Source organism: Pteropus vampyrus, unplaced genomic scaffold, assembly GCF_000151845.1.
Source record: "Pteropus vampyrus isolate Shadow unplaced genomic scaffold, Pvam_2.0 Scaffold116, whole genome shotgun sequence".
Classification (NCBI taxonomy): domain Eukaryota; kingdom Metazoa; phylum Chordata; class Mammalia; order Chiroptera; family Pteropodidae; genus Pteropus; species Pteropus vampyrus.
This window is the reverse complement of record NW_011888897.1, coordinates 856,114-863,583: the sequence shown is the minus strand read 5'-3', so window position 1 is coordinate 863,583 and position 7,470 is coordinate 856,114. Positions and strand designations below refer to the sequence as shown.

Genomic DNA, 7,470 nt, shown 5'->3' with positions numbered 1-7,470 from the left:
AAAAAATTCTCCTCAGTGGCATGACAAATGACTAAACCAGGAACTGGGAAGCAGTTTACATCACGGGGGTACTCTGTACCATTCACTTCCTCACCTCTCAAGACTAGTCATGAGCATTTTCCATTTTTCAATGAAATTTCCACTCTCATCTCTCTCATTCATTTCTGATGGAGCGGCCCTTCTCTCCTGTCTCCGGCAACCTACACTTTTAGAAAATCAGTCCTAATTAGCTAAAAGGCCCAGTGTTGAAAAGCCTGAGAAGTAGCTCTATGTCCCAAGAGTGGAAGCTCCCTACAAAGAGGAACACGACAATAATTCTTCAACTAGCTACTCTTCTCCATACCATACACTCATCCCCCTTAAACTTCCTTCAGGGTTCTAGAAATTCTGGTCTCCTAACTTTCCAACTGCTTAGGGCCATACCCTCTCCAGATAATACTACTTTACCTCTCTCCACGATGCAGGCCAAAATTCCTTTTAAAGTGTCCAGTTACTCCTCAAACGCACTCCATACCTAGCGACCTTCCTTTCCTTGCCTTCTCAATACAGGTAAATTCCCAGTCTGGTCTTGGAGGTCCTCTCTTCCTCACGTCCCTTGGGACTCTGTGAAGACTGGCCCTTAAGCCTCCGCCTCCGTTCTAGGGTTCCTTATCTGGATTTCTGGCTAGAACCCCTGACAAGGGAGACTTAACGATCTCGGCCCCTATCACAGACGCCAAGGTGTGAGCGCTCTCCAGCCCCTAATACTCACGTGTCACGGGCAAAGGGAGTAGCCAAAGCTCAGACTCCCCAGGTGAGTACCTGTCTGGGGCTGGGAGACAGGGCCAGCGAGGGGCCAGCCACAGACCCCAGTCCCAGAGCTCGTGTCACAGCCAGCGTTCCCCTCAGCGCCTCGCGGTGCTCCACTCTGGGAACCGGAAACAGGAAGCGCCAGGCGGCCACTGGGCAACTGCTCCTCCCACTAGACCCCGGGGCACGTGATCACGGATCCATCTCACCCCTTTCCCCTTCCCGGTCCCCAGATCATCCCGGACGTTGATTGGCCAGTATCGCGGGTGTTCGGCTCCGCCCTTGTCCCATCAACTCCAATCATTATCGAGATTTTCAAGTTCAGGTCCACCTTTTTGGGTCGCCTTTCTGCCAATGGGTCCCAGAGCCTTGCCTCGGGGCCTCTCGGCCGGAGCACCCCGTCACGCGGGGTCATGCGCGGTCACGCGCCAGGCCCGCTCCTGTGTGGGTTCGACTGAAGAGGGCGCATGAGGGCGGGCGGCAGAAGCGGAACTACGGAAGGGTTCCTGTGCCGCGGGCTGTAGTGGGAGTTGTAGTTTTCACGCCAGGTCGCTTCTTCACGCTGCTTCCCGAGACCGTTGGCCGCCTGCGAGAGGTGCTGTTTCGCCGTCTGCTGCCCTGAGTTTTGCTGTCTTCAGTGTTGGCACCTAGAGAACAGTGAAGAGCAATTGGGTCTTGATCTTCCTGGCTTTCTTAACGACTTTATTCTTTCCTTTCCAAACTTTTATTCCTTTGTGTGTGTTATCTTTACTATGATCTTTATCATTTCTCTCCCGTCTGGTGGCATTTTGCGTGGTGAACACTCTGAAACCACTTGCGTTCGCTAGGTTTTTTCTGCATCTCCTGCTCACTCCGTCCTGTCCGCATTTCTGGTGTCTTGCAGAACTAACGACTCAATTTTAGACTGTTCCTTTGCTAAGATCTTTTGCGGTTTCCCTCATGCATTTCTTATTCGCTGCCTGTTGAAGTCCCACTCTTTTTTAGAACTCAGTTCAAATGCTTTCCCTCCTGTGACTTCCTGGGTTCATTCTTTTCATACTTAATTATTCTCGAATGCCCACTAGGTGATAGTTATCACCTATCTGGGTTGGGTTTGGATGTATCCTAAAGAAAAAAATAAAAGATAAGTTTCTAGTAAATTTTAATAATAAAGCAATCAGAAACCACACACACACACACACACACAAAGCAAAAATCTGTAAATCCACCAAGAGGTTGTGTGTTACCTTAATAAATGTTATTTCTTCCATTAAAAGAAAAATTGATATCGAATATTTCTCCATATCAGTAACTTTACAAATAAGCATTTTAATGGTTGCATAATAGCTCTATGGATTGCTAGTTAAGCAATTTCATTAATGTTAGGCATTTAAGTTATTTTTATTGACTAGCTTTTATCAATTCATTTAACAAATGTTTACTGCACAATGACACGTACGGATTTTGGGGATATAGCAGAGAAAAAAGACAACCCTTTTGCAATGAGCTTTAATTCTAGAGTTAATGTTCACTTGTTGAGTTGAAATAGTTTTGATATCTTGCCTGTTGGTCATTGCCTAGACTAGAGTACCATTGAGCTGGCAGGAGGGACGTGTGCATGCTGGAAGTAGGGAAAGGTCCAGAAATGCAATTGAGTAGGTTGAATAACGTGTCTCCTATGGGAGTGGTAGTGAGGGAGAACTTCTCTTTCCATCCAGTTGCAAATAACTTGAGTCACCTACTTGCTTCTCAGGCATCAGAACATATTCTGGGAGCTATCTGTGTCAGAACCGATATCAAATTTCTTGCTAGGGGCAAAAGTTGAAATTAGCAGTTCTCTTTTGCCTATCTGCTCTCCCTCTCTCTAGCCTCACCATTAACAAGGACACTCCTCACACTATACCCACACCCACATACAAGGTAAACTGTTCACTTTGTTTAGAAAGCTCTTCTAGGAGTTTTTTCCCAAAGTTGAATGCTGAAGATGTCTCCCGTTTAGTATAAGCAGTAGAGGAGAAGGTGCTTGAAAGTTCTAGGTATTCTGCATTCTTTCTTTAATTCCTTGCTTTGATAATTGTCCCAGACCTGCTTTTTTGTTGACCCTTTTGTTGACTCTGAGCTGGGAGCTTTGTTGAGAGTGGCTTTTTTTTTTTACAGCTTTTTTTCTGTATGAGTTTTGTTATAGGTTTTGCTCTGGTTTCACTGTTAAATAGATCATAACTGCTCACAATTTCTGACCTGTTCAGGGATCTTTTGAAATTTGTTTGATAGTGAAGGGGAGCAGAATATGCCACCCAAAAATGTACCAATTTGACATGTAGATTATTTTGAGCTGAAAGCAATCAAGACCCAGGAGTCTCAAGAAAAACTTTTACCTCTCCCTCAACTGGCTAAAATAATTTAGATAAGGAGAGCTTGGCCCAGAAAGAGAGCTATCATCAGAAATAACTTTTTATCTGAAAGATTTACTTGTATGGCAGGGCAAACATCTGCTCTTTTATCTTCCTGTGAATTGGCCTCCTCCCCTTTGAAGCTTCAGGACCATGTCCCAGTTTCTTAGCTCAAGATGACATATAAGCCTCGATTGCCTGACTACTTTTGGATCTCATATTTTTTGGAGCTCCCCTCTGTACAAAATTAAATTTGCTCTTCTCTCCTACATAATTTTATTAACCAGTATCACCCCATTCAATTTCAAAAAATTAAAAAAATGAATAAATGAATAATCCAAGACTTATTTCTGGGTTCCTGCTTTAGGACTCCATTAACAATCTTTTTGGTAGTAAACAATTATTTAACTTTTAGTATTGAAAGGAATGTAAATTTACAAACACATATGCAAATAATATTTTAAAACATTTGAATGAAATGGAATATATTGAAGATTAAAAAAAAATTGTTTTTCTCCTGTTAATCTATCTTATGTCAATTTATTTATTAGACCAGCCAAAAAACCTAGAAGGGTAGAAGGAAAATTTGATCCTCTCCTACAATAGTTTCTGAGCCCCTTTATGCATATATTCAATTTAATATCTTGAACCAGATTTCAATTTTGAACTTTTATTGGTACCTCTCTTTTAAAATGATCATGTTAAAGTGATCAGGTTTAACATATTTCAAAGAATAAATATATTTTTTGTTTTTGGTAATTTTCAATTTTAATGTAATTTAACATTTTTAGAAAGGATGCAATGGTACAAAGAACTCTTGTGTACACTCTCCCTAGATTCACCAATTGTTTACATGTTGCCCATTTGCTTTACTAGTCTCTCCCTGTCCCTACACACACACACACACACACACATACACACACACCCCTACATGATTATTTAGAACAGTTTGAGAGTAAGTTCTCTGTTACCATCTCGTTAATGTGTGTTTCCTAAGAATAAAGACATTCTCTTACATTACCACAGTATAATTATCAAAATTAGGAACTATAACATTGATACAAAATAATTATCTAATCCATAGTTCATATTCAGAATGTTATTAATTGTCTCAATCAATATTCTTTATAATTATTTTCCATTTTCCAACCACAGAAGAGCCAAGCCAGAGTCACACATGGCAATTAGCTGTCGTTTTTCTCTACCTTATTTGACCTTGAAATTTTGAAAAGTACAGGTCACTTATTTTGCAGTGTGTCTCCCATTTGGAGTTTGATGTTATGTTGTGATTATATTTAAGTATGTATTTTTGATAGGACTAAGATAGTGATGTGTCCTGTATCAGTCAGGATCCAATAAGAAAATAGATACCACACCAGTGATTTTAAGGAAAAATTTAATATAGAGAATTGTGTTCCAGTAAAAAATAATCAGTTACTAAAAGCGGTAAAAGAAGACTGTAAGTCATAGAGAACTTATACAGAAGTAGCAACTACAAAATGCAGCTGCTACCTTTATGGCTGAAGAAGCTTTAACAAAAAAGTAACTTAAAAGCCTACTTTCCTAACCACAAGGTAGAGATTCAGACCTCTGAAGAAAGGGTGTGGTTCCTGCCACAGGAACAGGCAGCCCACTGATGAGGTAACAGAAAAATTGCTGGAGGGTGTGGGTCATTGTTGAACTTCCGATGGGACCCTCTTTGTCCTTTTGACATGTCCCCATCATTTTTTTTTGATCAATTCTTTTGTGCACATAGATGTTCTATGTTTATCTTGTACTTTTCTTACCCGAGGACCCTTCATTTCTTCAAAGGGGCATGGTTCCTTTTAGTGGAGAATGGTATTGAGAAACCAAGATCTGATTATAAGTTGTGTTTATTGTTACTTGTATGTCATTTCTTTAGTCCCTACCAACAGAGTCAGGAAATCTGTATATCTAAATGTACTCAATATATTTATACAGGTGCTCACACATAAGAAAACACAAGAAGTAGTTTTATAACTGATAAATATACCTTTATGTAAAGCAAGCCTACTAATTAGACTTTAATATTTGTTTAAAGTTCTATTTCTTTAATGTTGAGGTAAAATTTATAAATCATGAAATGCACTATTCTTAAGTATACAATTCAGTCTTGACAAATGCATCATAACCATAATCACCTGTTATCAAGATTTAGTAGGTTTTCATCACCCAAGAAAATTTTCTCATGTCCCTTTCTAGTCATTTCTCCTAAGTTTTGGAATTTTATATTAAATTGAATCATATGAGTGATTTTTTTTTCTCACTCAATATAATATCTGTGAGATTCTGTTGTGTATATCAGTGGCAAGTATCTTTTTGGCTGAATAGTATTATATTGTGTGAATATTCACAATTTGTTTATCTGTTCTTTTGGATTGTATAAATGTGGTTCTATTTCTGGACTTAATTCTGTTCCATTGATCTGTCTCTTTATCATACCAACAACACACTGGTCTTGATTCTTCTAGTTTTATAAGTCTTGAAGTAAGGTAGTATAAGTCTTTCTTTTTTTTTTTTTCAAGAATGTTTTGGCTCTTCTAGGTATTTTGTATTTCCATATATATTTTAGGATCAACCTGTCAATTTCTATGAAATAATTTTTCTATGATTATAACTGGAATTAATATGATTCTAATAATAAATTTGGGAAAAGACATTTTAACAGTGTTGAAGTATATAATCCATGGATAGGATATAACTTCTTTATTTAGATTTTATCTAATTTCTTTCAGCAGAGTTTTATAGTTTTCAGTGTACAGGTCTTGCATGTCATTCGTTACATTTATTCACAAGTGCTTATATTTTTGATGCTTCTATAAATAAAATTATTGTGAAAAATTTATTTTACAAATGACCCAGATATGACAAAGATGAGAAAATTCACAGAAAGGATGTTAAAACAGCTATTATAAATATGCTTCATATATTCATAAGATAAAGGAAAATTGAAAATGATGAAGAGAAAAATGTAAGCTATTCTAAATATACTTCTAAAAATGAGGAATATAATATCTGAAATGATATAATGTAAATATACTGGATGGAATCAACAGTAAATGAGAAACTGCATAAGGAAAGATGAGTTAACCTGAAGACATATCATTAGAAAATATCCAGAATAAACACATGGAGAAGAAAGACTAACTCTTTCCCATCCTTCCCCCCAAAAAATTCAGAGCTTCAGTTACCTATGATACAATACCATATTTATAATTAAAGTTTCAGAAAAAAGACAGGAAATATATTGGCCAAATTTCTAAAAATTTGATGAAAATATAAATTCACGAATCAAAGATGTTCAATGAATATTAGTCAGGAGAAACATGATTAAAAGAACACCAAGATACATTATCATCAACCTGCTGACAAGAAGTGATAAAGAGAACATCTTAAAAGCAACCAGAGGAAAAAATACATAGTGGCATACAAAATATATATTTTAAGGTTCATATAAATGAAATTATACGGTATTTGTGTTTGACTTCCACTTAGCACAATACCCTCTAGGTCCATTCATGTTGTCACAAATGACAAGATTTTACATATATATAATGAATATATATATATTACAACTTTATTCAACCATCGATGGATACCTAGGTTATTTCCAGATCTTGGTTATTGTAAATAATGCTGCAATGAACACAGGAATGCATATATCTTTTCAAATTAGTGTTTTCATTTCCTTCTAATTAATACCCAGAAGTGGGAATGCTGGGTCATATGGTAGTTCTAGTTTTAATTTTTTGAGAATTTGCCACACTGTTTTCCATAGTGGTTGCGCCAATCTACAATCCCACCAACAGTGCTCAAGGGTTTCCTTTTTTCCACATTCTTGCCAACATTTGTTATTTCTTGTCTTTTTGATAACCATTTTGACAGATGTGAGAAGATACTGTGGTTTTGATATGCATTTTTCTAATGATTAGTGATGTTGAGCATCTTTTCATGTATCTGTTGGCCATCTTCTTTGGAGAAATGTCTGTTCACATCCTGTGCCCATTTTTTAAATTGAATTGTTTGTAGTTTTGGTGTTGAGTTGCATGAGTTCTTTATATAATTTGGAGATTAACTCCTTAACAGATATGTCACTTACAAATATCTTCCCCCATTAGGTAGGTTGCCTTTTTGTTTTATTGATAGTTTTCTTTGCTGTGGAAAAACTTTTTAGTTTGATGTAGTCCCATTTGTTTATTCTTGCATCTATAAGTTTTACACTAAATTTGGGAAATATTTTCTTCAAATTAGTTTTCTGCTTTATTTTATTTCTCCTGTATTTCTGGGACTT

General features: G+C 37.2%; 1 protein-coding gene across 1 annotated transcript in view; it reads right to left on the bottom strand.

The window, feature by feature from the left end:
* M6PR (mannose-6-phosphate receptor, cation dependent) overlaps positions 1 to 932 on the bottom strand; it is a 9,831-nt gene extending 8,899 nt beyond the window's left edge. The window contains exon 1 of the mRNA XM_011365768.2: positions 752 to 932. The gene's annotated coding sequence lies outside the window, so the exon portion shown is untranslated. The remainder of the gene's footprint in view (positions 1 to 751) is intronic.
* Positions 933 to 7,470: the final 6,538 nt, after the last annotated feature.